Source organism: Alligator mississippiensis, chromosome 7 (genome assembly GCF_030867095.1).
Source record: "Alligator mississippiensis isolate rAllMis1 chromosome 7, rAllMis1, whole genome shotgun sequence".
Classification (NCBI taxonomy): Eukaryota; Metazoa; Chordata; order Crocodylia; family Alligatoridae; genus Alligator; species Alligator mississippiensis.
This window is the reverse complement of record NC_081830.1, coordinates 42680778-42693537: the sequence shown is the minus strand read 5'-3', so window position 1 is coordinate 42693537 and position 12760 is coordinate 42680778. Positions and strand designations below refer to the sequence as shown.

At 44.0% G+C, this 12760-nt stretch overlaps 1 long non-coding RNA gene across 1 annotated transcript in view; it reads left to right on the top strand.

The window, feature by feature from the left end:
• Positions 1 to 9041, top strand: part of LOC132251414 (uncharacterized) — a 46776-nt gene extending 37735 nt beyond the window's left edge. The window contains exon 3 of the long non-coding RNA XR_009463442.1: positions 8476 to 9041. This is a non-coding gene — a long non-coding RNA (uncharacterized LOC132251414). The remainder of the gene's footprint in view (positions 1 to 8475) is intronic.
• Positions 9042 to 12760: the final 3719 nt, after the last annotated feature.

Below are 12760 nucleotides of genomic sequence, written 5' to 3'. Positions count from 1 at the left end.
CCCTGACTGGCCTCCCAGGGGATCCTGCTAATGAGTTCCCTGAGCAAGTCAAAGTCAGCTTTTCTGAAGTCCAGGGTCCTTACTCTGCCGCTGTCCTTCCTTCCTTTCCTCAAGATCCTGAACTCAATCATCTCATGGTCACTGCTGCCCGAGTTGCCATTCACTACTATATTCCCCACCAATTCTTCCCTGTTTGTCAGCAGCAGGTCAAGAAGAGCATGGCCCCTAGTTGGCTGCTCCAGCAGATAGTTGTCCCCAACACTCTCAAAAAACTTCCTGGATTGCTTGTGCACTGCTGTATTGCCCTCCCAGCGGATGTTGGGGTGATTGAAGTTCCACATGAGAACCAGAGCCTGTGATCAGAAAACTGGTGCTAATTGTTTGAAGAAAGCCTTATCCACCAGTTCCTCCTGGTCTGGTGGTCTATAGAAGACCCCCATCATGACATCACCCTTGTTGCTCTCCCCTCTGACCCTAACCCAGAGACTTTCAATGGGCCTATCTCCAGTTTCGTACTGGACCTCTGAGCAATCATACAGCTCTTTTACATAAAACACAACTCCACCGCCTCTTCTCCCCTGCCTGTCCTTCCTGAACAGTTTATAGCAATCCGTGGCAGTGCTCCAATCATGTGAGATATCCCATCAAGTCTCTGTTGTTCCAATCACATCATAATTCCATGACTGTACAAGGACTTCCAATTATTTCTGCTTGTTTTTCAGGCTCTGTGCATTCATGGACAGGCACCTGAGGTAACTAATTGATTGGCCTACCCGGCTCTGTGTGCTGTGGAGGGGCTGGATGGAACATGAGGGTGCTTCAGTGCAGAAGTGCAGAGCTAGCCAGCAGGCAGCCTACACACTGAAGCACACTCATGCCCCAGCTGGCCCCATCAGCATGTATACCTGCATTGCTGCACACTAAATAGTGCTGCCAAGGATAGTACTTGTGTCAGAGTTCCTGTAACCTGTCAGAGTTCGTTAATTTCCTGTCACCTAATAGGGCTGCACATGCTGAGACTTTACTGCGGAGCCAATTAGCCAGCACCATAGTAAACATTTTGTGTAGATGCACACTGTTTTCCATATTGGTGTAGCTGATAATGATTAAATGAACTTAATATTACAAGAGGCAAGGATTTCTGTGGGTGATATCTTTTATTGGACCAACTGCATGGTTGTGATAGACTTTGACAAGCTTTTGAATGCAATGCGTTCTTCTTCAGATCATTGTTGTTCATAATGCAATGCAAGAAAGCAATGTTAAAGGTACGCTACACCTTTTTTTGCTTAAAATCAGTCACGGTCTAGTAATTTGCCTTTTCACAATCCTGTGTCAGCTCATCAGAATATATTTTTATTACAAAGAATTCTTTCCAGCCTACTGTATCCCAGAAGAACTCACAAAAATCTTTTTTCCATTAGCTTGCTTACTAATTTTATTGATTGAATCATTTCTAAGAGGCAGATCAAAGGCATCTACACAGCATACAAGACACACAATATATACCATTAAAATTGTAAAAGGAAAAACAAGTCAGCATAAATACAAACCTAATACACAGCATTAAGACAATCTGGCATGAAGGCAAGCCCAATAATCATCAAGAAATCACCATGCTAGAAATAGAATGGCTTGGGTTATTTGGGAAAGTGCTGTTCTCACATTCAGGCATGAAATAATCTTATCACGCTTCACAGCAGCCATAACTGAAGACTGTTGGATACTAAAAGTGTTTCCTGGTTTTTATCAGTGGGTTACTAACCTTAACAATATCAACATGTCAGTTGTCAGTGAAATTAAAAAAGGCCATTATAGAAAAATGAGCACATTGTAGGTACAGACACGGAGTCCTGATGAGTTATTTGCTCTGTACAAGTACAGTTTTCAGTATAATGAGGAATAAGGAAATAATTAATTGCTATACTACAAGTAACAATGAAGAGCTAGAAGCAAACCAAATGAGATGGTTACACACAGGAAAAGACTTACAGATCTGATCCATAACAAAGATTAATGTGCATCAAGTTCTTTAATTTCTGTCACTTGTGCCAACCAGTTCTGTGAGTGAGAGAAAGGAGTACAGGTTAATGAAAGGACCTGCAGTCTGTGAGGGGATCTAGACACTGGTGAATGCAAAAGTGGATGAGGAAAGAAATGCCTTTTTTTATCATGAGATAAAAACCCATATTGAGTTCCATTTTTTAGGATGCAGTACATGAAAAGAACTAAGGATACATGGCAATAGCTATGAAATAGGAATGGAAAGAATGGGGTATGAATGCCATGTTACATTCAACTGCCATTTGCTGTTTGTTGCATGGCTCCAGATAAAGATGCATTGTGCCACTGAATTTTGCAGTTGAAATGTCACATGAGAAGTACAGAAGTTAGAGCCTGTACAGCAGACATTGTTAAGTGTAATTCTACTCTACATGGAGTTGTGAGTACTAGCATATGCCATACAAAGATCACTACAAAAATCACATCAAGGAAAGGGGAGAAAGAGACTGGAGAGCTACCCCCATGCTCAAAGAATGATGTTAGTGATTTCAGTTGCTTACTATATCAAGAAAAGCCATGTTGAGTGTGTATTTTGGGAGATGTGCTAGCAGAAAGGAAGGAGGTAAAGTCTCAGTAAGTTTAGCAATAGTATAGGTAAAAAAAAAAAAAATAGGACCTTGTAATTCTCAGTAATAAAACTGTTAAGTTGGTCTGGGAGACTAAGGAAAAATGAAAAGTTAGATATAAAAGAAAAGTCTTGGGGCAGGGCTTGAAACAACTTACCTTTCCATATCGTAGCTATCATCAGCATTTGCCTTTCATTATCCTCAGGTTCATTAGATATTAGAAAAATAACTTTTATATAAATAAATTTTTACCCAAAATGCAAAAATAAATTTTGATGCCTGAAAGTCTCGTATCACCTGGGTGTTACATTGTGAACTCAGCTAGTAGAAGCATCATACAAGAGAACACATCCTCTGATCACTTTGCTTTTGTTATGTAGGGGTCTTTTCTTTAGCGTTGCTTTGTTTAAATATAACAATAAAGATAAAGCAGGAATATTAGACTGCTTTTGTATGTAATCCTTTTTTTTTCTTTGAGCCAGTTATGGAATTTGTATGCATTGCTGCTCCAGGATTAACTTATTCCTGTTCAGTTACAACTTGCCTTACTCTAGTAAAATATTCCAGTCCAACAGCTTTTATAACCAGCTATGTCCAGACTCTGAATGGTCTTGCTTTTCTTAGACTCATTTATGGCCCACAGTGTATTGGGGATGAGTTGCAGGGATGCAAATCCATGTCTTACAGCACCACAGTTCGAAGAACAGCCTGGCAGTTCCCATTTAGCAACTCTAAATTCAAGCTCTAGAATGATTGAAAGAAGGTTTGTATGTCAGCACACTAGGCAAGGCTCACAGCAAGTTGTTTGAACTTTCCAACATCTGTCCAAACAAGACTGGGAAGGCCAGATGCAGGTGAGGAGTGTGGCTCCTCCCACAATAAATAGAAACCTGAGGTACCAACAAGCAAATGTTTAAGCAGGCAAGTGCAAAAGCTGGCAGGAGAGGTGGAACTGGCTTGTTGGGATGAATTGCAGCTGGACAAAGCTGGTGCAGCCATTTTTGAGTTCCCCTTCACTCCTGCAGCAGAAACTGTAACCTCATACCCAAAGATCTCTTCTTACCTCCCACTGCCTCCTCTGTATAGTAACAGCAAAGGCTTCCATGCCTACAGAAGCAGGGTCGTGATAAGCAGGGATTTTGATTTTCTCCGATTTAAAAAAAAAAAAAAATCCCCAATTTTCAAATTAAAAAAGTAACCCAAAATCCACATTTTTCCAGGATGAAAATGAAACACCACATATATATCTCTCTGTATGTATGTGTGTGTGTGTGTGTGTGTGTGTGTGTGTGTGTGTGTACACACATATATATAACTCCACCAAAATGGCTATGTTTTGATTCGGTTTCAGATTTGGCTGTTTCGGAGGGACAGTGCTTCGTTTCAGTGTTTCAGATCACTGTTCCATTTTGATCCAGCTGAATCAGTTTCGACGCTGTTTCGGTGATTCGGCCATAGTAGATAGATATAGATATAATATGGTGTTTCATTTTAATCATGGAAAAATGTGGATTTTGGGTTACTGTTTTAATTTGAAAATTGGGGATATTTTTATCAGTGACAACCAGGATCCCCTGGTGATAAAGAACCTCAGAGAAAAAGCAGAATGTTTATTTCTCCCTATAAAAAAATCAAAGTGCTGCTAAAAGCAGAAATTGCATGGGTCTATGCAGGGAGGCAAAAGGGAAAACCATGGCTACACCAAGCCAGTTCCACCTTAGGTATGGCCATCGTGGCTCCATGCTGCTCTCAAAACTGCCACCAAAAAATAAGGCCCACTCACTCACTCCTGATCTGGAACTGAGAGAGTGAGAATGCACCATCCATGGTAATCCTCATCACCACTCTCAAAGTCTCCAGAGGCCAACATCTCAAAAACAATAGCAGGGCCACACCAGGAAAAAAGGACCTGACCACAGAATTGTTAGGAAGCGCTAGTTCAATTTATTTTCCCAAATAACAGACTGAGGCCCATAAAATTACCAAATGCCCTGAAATATGTCACTGGAGAAAAGAACAAACCATGCCATACAGACTCACTTGCTGCTTTCACAAAATTATTTTATGTGAAAGAAATTTGATTTAATGAGTCTTGATATCATTTTTCATTAAATGTTACTCTAAAAATTATTTTAAAAATAGCTTGAATGTAAGTAGCATGTCATGGACCATGAATTGGCAGAAGGAAAGGAAACTAAGGATGGTGCAAAATGGCAACTGAGGGAAGTGTCTAGTGAGGATACAGCAAAACTTACACTATTTCATTCCACTAATGATCTGGAAGGAGGTTAGTGGTGTATGAATGTGTACATGATGCCAAATTGGAGCACTACTAAGGACAGAGAAATAATTCATAAGTATAGGTGCCCCTCCAGCTTAGTGACTGGTGCCTCCTGGAAGGGGGTACCCAGGGCCCCCTGCAGTCAATCGCCAAGCTGGGAGGGTGGGGGGGGGGGTCCCCAGTGCTCAGGGCTGTGGACCCAGAAGTGGACCAGAAGCACTTCCAGGTTGGGCACCGAGCATGAGGGGGTGCCCCCCCATTCTCTTGTGGGAAGCTCCATCTGCCCCAGCATTGCAATGTTCATGAGCTGTGCCTGGTACTTTGAGGTAAGTAGAAAAAACATTTAAAGCTGTGTCTATGGCCGAATCACTGATTCTCTGAATTGGCATCAAATCTTTAGATATGGATTTGGCCGAACCGAATCGGTGACAGTGATCCAAATCAACTGTCCCCAATTTGGGCTGAATTGGAATCCGAACTGAATACGGCCCGTTTCGCACACCCCTACTGGAAACACAGATTAGATATTCAGTGAAATGGAGACGAACAGAGAGTGATAGTGTGGAGAGGCCTAAAGATGATAGAGGATAGCAAATTATATGAGTTTGTAATACAGTGTGGTAAGCAGAAAAAAGTCAAGGCAATTTATGGCTATGGAAGTTGAGATACAGCATCAATACAAAAAAATGGTGATAGTCCTTTCCATAAAGCTCTAGAAAGAAGTGACCACAGGAGGCACATTATTACCAGAAAAATGTAGGCAAACTGAAGTATCAGAGACCAAGAACAGTAATTAGAGGGCTGTGTCACGGCGGGGTCCTCACGGAGGGCTGTGATCTCCTTGAGGCCCTCTCACCGCGCTACTCCGGCCCGAGGGCACCCTCCATTCTCGCCCGCCACGTCTTGATCGAATATGTAATAGGGAGGCTGCCTTGTGTTTCCTCGGGCCTGTCAGTTCCTGGACCCCTCATGGGTCTCCCCGTACAATGGGCGCTACCCAAGCGCCCTAGCCCTATGGGCTATGCGTGGCTCCTACCTCCCCTGATACCACGCCCCAAGCCTCGCAGATGTAATAGACGTTGTCCGGTCTATACGCCCACTTCCCGGGCCTCCTCTCTAATGTGGCCCACTCTGGGCTCCCTCTCTCATGCCCAGCCTCTTGCTGGGACTCTCGTCTGGCCCACTCTGGGCCTCCCCTGCCGGTGTGGTTCCGCTCCGGGAACCTCTAGCGGGCCTCCGGTCCTATGGGCCAACCGCACGGATACCCTCCCTGACTCTGGCTCCCTGCGCTGCTACTCCCTGTCTTCTCAGGGGCAACCACAGCGCCCTTCCTTGGTCTGAGGGGGATTGCCGCACTAGCCTGCGGCCGGGCTCGCTATGCCCGTGCGCCCACACTGGGCTACTCAGCAAAGCACAATGACGTTCCCCCTCTCTGGGGCTCGCCGCGCCCACACTGAGCTACTCGATAATACACAATGGCGTTCCCCCTCTCTGGGGCTCACTGTGCCCACACTGGGCTACTCAGTAATACCGCCCCTTTCCTGGGGCCGGGGGCTATGCTCCCCCCACACGCAATCCGGGGTCTAGGTCCCCGTCCGCAACCTACGGGTTGCGCCCGTGACCCACTGGCCACGCTCCTCGCCGCCAGCTGCTCGCTCAGTGGTGTGCGAGCTGCGCCTTCGGGGTCTATGCTCCCCCACACGCAATCCAGGGTCTAGGTCCCCGTCTGCAACCTACGGGTTGCGCCCGCGACCTACTGGCCGCGCTCCTCACCGCCAGTTGCTCACACACTGGCGTGCGAGCGGCACCTTCCCTGGCACTATGAACAATAATGCGCCCTCCTGGCGCTAGGGCACCCCACACTCTCTGGGGTCCCTGTGATTGAGGCCTCCTCCAACCCCTACAGCCTCGCCCAAGCCTCCGGGTGTAATAACACAAACACAACGCAAAACCACAAGCCCCTAGGCTGTAACACAAATGCAAGCCGCATGGCCATAACTCATCATCATATCTCAAGCCTCCAGGGCTATCATGAGCTGCACTTGCGACTTAGGCTCCTTCCCATATCTCAGCCAAGGGAGCTCCTGCCTCTCTGGCTGCTGGCAGAGAACTGCCAGCCTGGCCTCAGCCCTGAGCTTTATAAGGGCCAGGCCCTGCCCCCTACAGGCAGCTGGCTCCGCTTGGTTGCTCCGGCAACCCGCAGCTGCGCTCATTACCTGAGCAGCCTCAGCTGGGCTCGTTATGTCAGGCCAGGGCACGCTCACTTGCTCCCTGGCAGATTCTCCTCTATAGGAGCAGGGGCACTGAGGTGCCCTGCAACAGGCTGGAAAGAAGAAAAGAAATTATAGAATGTAGAGCATGGCCACTCAGTGATACCAACATCTACAAAAATGTGATGGCTGTGAATTGCAAGGAGGGGGAGGAATTATTTAGTAGTTCAGTGCCAGAGGAGGATAACCATGTGTAAGGAGAGAAAATAAAAGAATATGAATTTTATATTAGCCATTGGGAAATACTTTATAAAAATGAGGATTCTTAGTCTGTGGAGTACCTCCTGAAAGAAATGATGACACTGCTTCTACTTGGTATATGTAACACAAGACTAAAGAAAGGTACATGAAATACACTGTAGAAAACTTTTTAACAAGGCTGTCTTATAAGTCTCTTCCATCTCTTAATTTTAGAGGCCATATTCTACTTCTTTATATAGCTATGTAATCCCACTGAAGTAAACAAACTTCCACAGATAACTATGCAATCAATAGCTTTCATTTCTACTATGCAAATGTTACATGCTCTAGTTATCATTTGTATCAATTAAGAAAAAATAGTCATAAAAATAAAATGAGCAAGCAGCAGTATTTGAATGCATTTTTCTCTTTATACCAACCTCCGTTGAGTTTATAATTGAGAAATCCATATATGATTGTTTTGTGTGTAAATATAATGCTGTCTGTGTGTAAACGTAATATTTTACCCATATGTGGTACAACCTAAATAATCAACAGCAAGCTACCATGTATCCAGAATAGGTTCATATCCTTTATTGCCTCTTAAATATGTTGAAAAAATTATTCAGTGTTGTACATGCTGTTTAGGTATTCAAGGCTGTATTCAAATGTCTTTTGTTCTCACATCTCTGGGACGTAAATTAGGAGTACTGTAATAAAATTGTTTTGGCTGAATGTTTGCTAGATCCACTCAGTCACCTCCATTAACAAATCTGAGATACACAAATCTGAATGTTATTAATGGGTTTCTGAAAACAAAAGTATCTTAAGGAATGTATTGAGCTAGTGGCTTGGGAGAAGAGTCTTGCATTTTTTCTTGCTGCCTTTAGTTGAAGCCAAACAGGGAAAAATACCTATGCAAATGATAATCAGAAGGTGTGAATCAGAGTCGCTCTGTGACTGTGTATGTTATAAATATTTGATTCTACCCTCTGAATGAATAGAGCTTTGTTTGGAGGATTCTAGCAGCAGATGTTTGGCACTACCTGATATCTACTTTGGCAACATACTTTCCTTTGTCTGACATGGTGCTGAATCTGTTTTGCATTTTTAGTTTTTCAAGGCTCTTTGAGGACGTGAAGCCCATGGAAGTTATTGGAGAGACATATTAATTCCAGTAGCTGTGGATCGAGTTCTGTGCCTTGCCTTTTCACTGAAATAAGGCCAATTTTGCAGAGAAGGGACGGGGATATTGATGGCTGAATTTCTGAAAAGGACAAATGCTAGTTAATCTGCCTTGTCAATATTTGACAAATAGCAGAGCTTCTAATCTTTATCTACTTTCAAATTGTAAAGAATCATTCTAGCGGTAATTGCTGAATTTCTATATTTGGAGTAAAAAGCATCTCAAAATCCTGTGTCTTTATAATTATATATGACTTTTAAATAAGTGTAGAAATATGGTAACTATAGCTAGACTATAGCTTTACCACCAAGCAGTACTTCTGTGGCTTTAGCACCTGCAGCATCAAATCTAAGATCAGAACTCTGTTGTTCCAGTTGTTATACATGCGTAATGAAGATATAGACTTACTTCAGAGCTATATGATTTAAAAGAATTGTTACCTAAATTTATTATGTTAGTAGACACAGGATAACCTTTACTCAATAAAACTTAAAATCCACAAATATCTCCTTGTTGCCTAAATTAATCTGGGCCAACACATTTTCTTTCATTTTCATTTTGGGGATGCTTCTATACAGCAAATGTCTTGTGGATCAGATCTCTGTTGAAGTAAATTAGTGCATTGGAGCAGGAGTGATGTCACTATACATCAGCTAAGAGTTGGGCCTATCAAATTTCTACAGACTTGTCATTCCCTAAGATAAGTACTGAAGTGAAGATGCTGATGTGAGATTAGACATGGAAGTACTTGCTTCTGTAGCAGCTCTTCCTTGAGGCTTCCTAGACTACTTAAGATCTCCCCAGGCTACTTCAGTGTGAGTTTTCACATAAGAGGGAAGAGCTGGCAGCAAATAAGGCAGAGTCACTTGCGAGTTTTCTCTTCTAAAGCCTCCCAACCTTGAAAAGTCTTAAAGCTGAACTATCTGTGAAAAATAACTCTTGCTAAGTGCTGAACCTGTGTATTGCTACACCAACAATTAGACAAATAATGTGAGTACATGCCTTTGTCATTTATTTACAAAATGTTCAGTAAGCAATGGGACCCAATCCCCTTTCCACTGAAGCTGAAGCCAAACCTCCCATTCAATTTAATGCAAGCAGGAGCAGGCTGTTTGGAAATAATTCTGTAAGGCTGATCTTTAGCAGAACCCATCCTCCAGACGAAGGCTGCATATACTGCGGAGGAAACCTAGGCGGTCTGCAAAAGCAGTACCTAATAGTCTATCTGGTGTAAGGGCAGCTCATCAGTTCAACAGGTTACCTGTCCTCAAGGAAAACGTCAGGGAAACGAAGTCTCTTATCAAAAAAGCTAGGCACAAGTCAACCGTTAAATTTAATACAGCTTTTGCTAAACAACTAGGCTTGAATAATAACACCACAGTGTCCTGTTGATCTCTCCCATGTCTCCACCCCAGTTCATGACTTACAACATAGACTCACAGCTGATACCTATACCCAGTGTAGACAACAGTATTATAAAGGAAATAGGTCAGAACTCCATTTATGCAGCAGCCAGTCCAGAAATTCTAGGAATACACTGAAATACTTTATGAACTGCTATCAAAAGCTGGGAACTGTTTTTTTCCACAGGCTGTGTCATCAGAAAATCCTTTTAAAGCCCTTCCCCACTTGCACCTAGTACCCAGTATGTGTTTCTTAAAAGAAGGGGAAAAAGTGGTGTACAAGGAGAATGAAAATATACAGGGTTTTTTTGCCAATGCAATTCCTCTCTCTGCAACTTAGGTTCCACTGAAATTAGATGAGAAGAAACAGTGTGATCTAATGCCCAGAGGTCCAAATTCCTGAATCAGATTAGCCAAGAAATCATAAGGGTTGTTTTCATTTTTTGTAAGGGATTATATGGGTTCTGGTCTGTTTCCTGCTGGTTTTGAAATCCCAATCATAGGGTGTGCCCAGCAAGCCATTCTGCCAACTCTCTGCAATGTATATGATGATTAGGTCCAGGCTGCAACAATTCTCACTGGAGGACCCAGCTGACATCAAATTACACAGAACTGTACAAGTGCTCTTCATGGTTTTTAGCTTCCAGCTTCTCCCCAGAAATTGGAGGATGAATTGGAGGATTAGACCAGAAGAAATTCCATAAGGTTTAATAAGAACAAATTCAAAGTGCTGCACTTTGACCATCCTGCTCATTGTTCCATCAGTTCCTGGTCAATGACCATCCTGGCACTGGTCAAGCTGCAGCTGGAGTGCTGAATCCAATTCTGGGTGCCGCAATTGAAGGAGGACGTGGACAACTTTGAGAGTGCCCAGAGGAGGGCCACTCATATGGTTAGAGGCCTGCAGGGAAGGAAAGGCTAAGGGACCTGGACCTTTTCAGCCTCCGCAAGAGAAGGCTGAGTGGGGATCTTGTGGCAGGATACAAATTCACCAGGGGGGTGCAGCAGGGAATAGAAGATTCTCTGTTTACCAGAGCACCCCTTGGCATAACCAGAAACAATGGCCACAAGCGCATAGACTGTAGATTTAGGTTAGATTTAGGATTTAGGTTGGATTTAGGATTTAGGTTGGACACTTGAAAGAATTTCTTCATGGTTAGAGTTGTCAGAATCTGGAATGGGCTTCCAAGGTATGTGGTACTCCTCGCTACTTTGGGGGTCTTCAAGAGGAGACTGGACAAGCACCTGGCTGGGGTCACCTGACCCCAGCACTTTTTCCTGCCACTGGCAGGGGGTCAGACACCATGATCCTTTGAGGTCCCTTCTGACCCTAGCATCTATGAATCTATGAATCCCATGCACTGGTACAGGCTGGGGACCAACTGACTAAGCAGTAGCTCTGCCGAAAAGGCCCTGGGAGTTATGGTGGACAATAAGCTGAACATGAGATAACAGCATGCCTTTGTTGTGAACGAGGCTAACAGCATACTGGGTTGCATTAGTAAGAGTGTTGCCAGGAAATCGATGGAAGTGATTATTCTCCTCTATTCGGCACAGGTCATATCTGGAGTACTGTGTTCAGTTTCCATTCCACCCCCACCCCACTACAGAAAGGATGTGGACAGATTGGAGAGAGTCCAGTAGAGCGCAACAAAAATGGTTCGGGGTTGGAGCATATGACTTCTGAAGAGAGGCTGAGACAACTGGGTTTATTTAGTCTGGAGAAGAGAAGGCTGAAGGGGGATTTAATAGCAGCCTTCAACTACCTAAAGGGAGGTTCCAAAGAGGATGGAGCTAGACTGTTCTTGGTGGTGGCAGATGACAGAATAAGGAGCAGTGGATCTCAAGTTGCAGCAAAGGACATTTAGGTTAGATATAAGAAACCCTTCCTCTTTAGGAGGGTAGTAAAGTACTGGAACAGGTTACCCAGAGAGGCTATGGAATCTCCATCCTTGGAGGTTTTTAAGACCCAGGAAGACAGCCTTGGCTGGGATGCTTCTGCTTTGAGCAGGGGGTTGGACTTGATGACCTCCTGAGGTCCCTTCCGACCCTAATTTTCTATGATTCCATGAAAATTAAATAATTCTGTGTCCCCAACCCACAGCTGCCTGCTCCCCAACCTATCAATGAAACATGAGTCCCCCTACTTCTTCCCATTGCCCTTCTGTGCACTTCTTCTTCTCAAACAGGTCTAGGGGCTTTTTATCCCACTTCTACTAAGCCTAGGGATCATCAGTTATAAGAAGAGTTGTCTTCTGTGCTGCATGGCAGGGAGAAAGAAGAGCTGATTACTAGGGCAGTGCAAGGCTTCGCACAGAGCTTTGGATCCGGAAAAGCTTCAGACGCTTCGGGATCCAAAGCAGTGCATCTGGGTCAAAGTGCTGGCCTCGTTTGGCTTCCTGGAGCGGTTCGGAGCTCCCAAAGAGCTTCGGAGTCACCTCGGAGATCTGGCCATAGGGTATAATGGGGAAACAAAAAACTACAAAGTTATAGATATTTTATTGTCTGATTTGGATGGAATTTTCAGAGGTGTTATAATCTGCAGAGAGGATGAAGTCAGCCAAGTTTCAAGAAGATCTGCACAGGGGTTTGGGGGGAACAGCACCCCAAATTCTTGAAAGCAAAATGCATGTCACGTCTATGTGTTACAACACAGCAGGGTCAAAACTGCAGGGCTAGTAGCTCTTGCTGAGGCCTCAAAGGGTGCCAAGTTTCAAGAAGATCGGTGCAGGGGTTTGGGGGAACTGCCCCTCAAGCTGCTGACAGACAAAATTGGTGCCATGGGTGCTGTGGACCTGACTGTGTCGGTC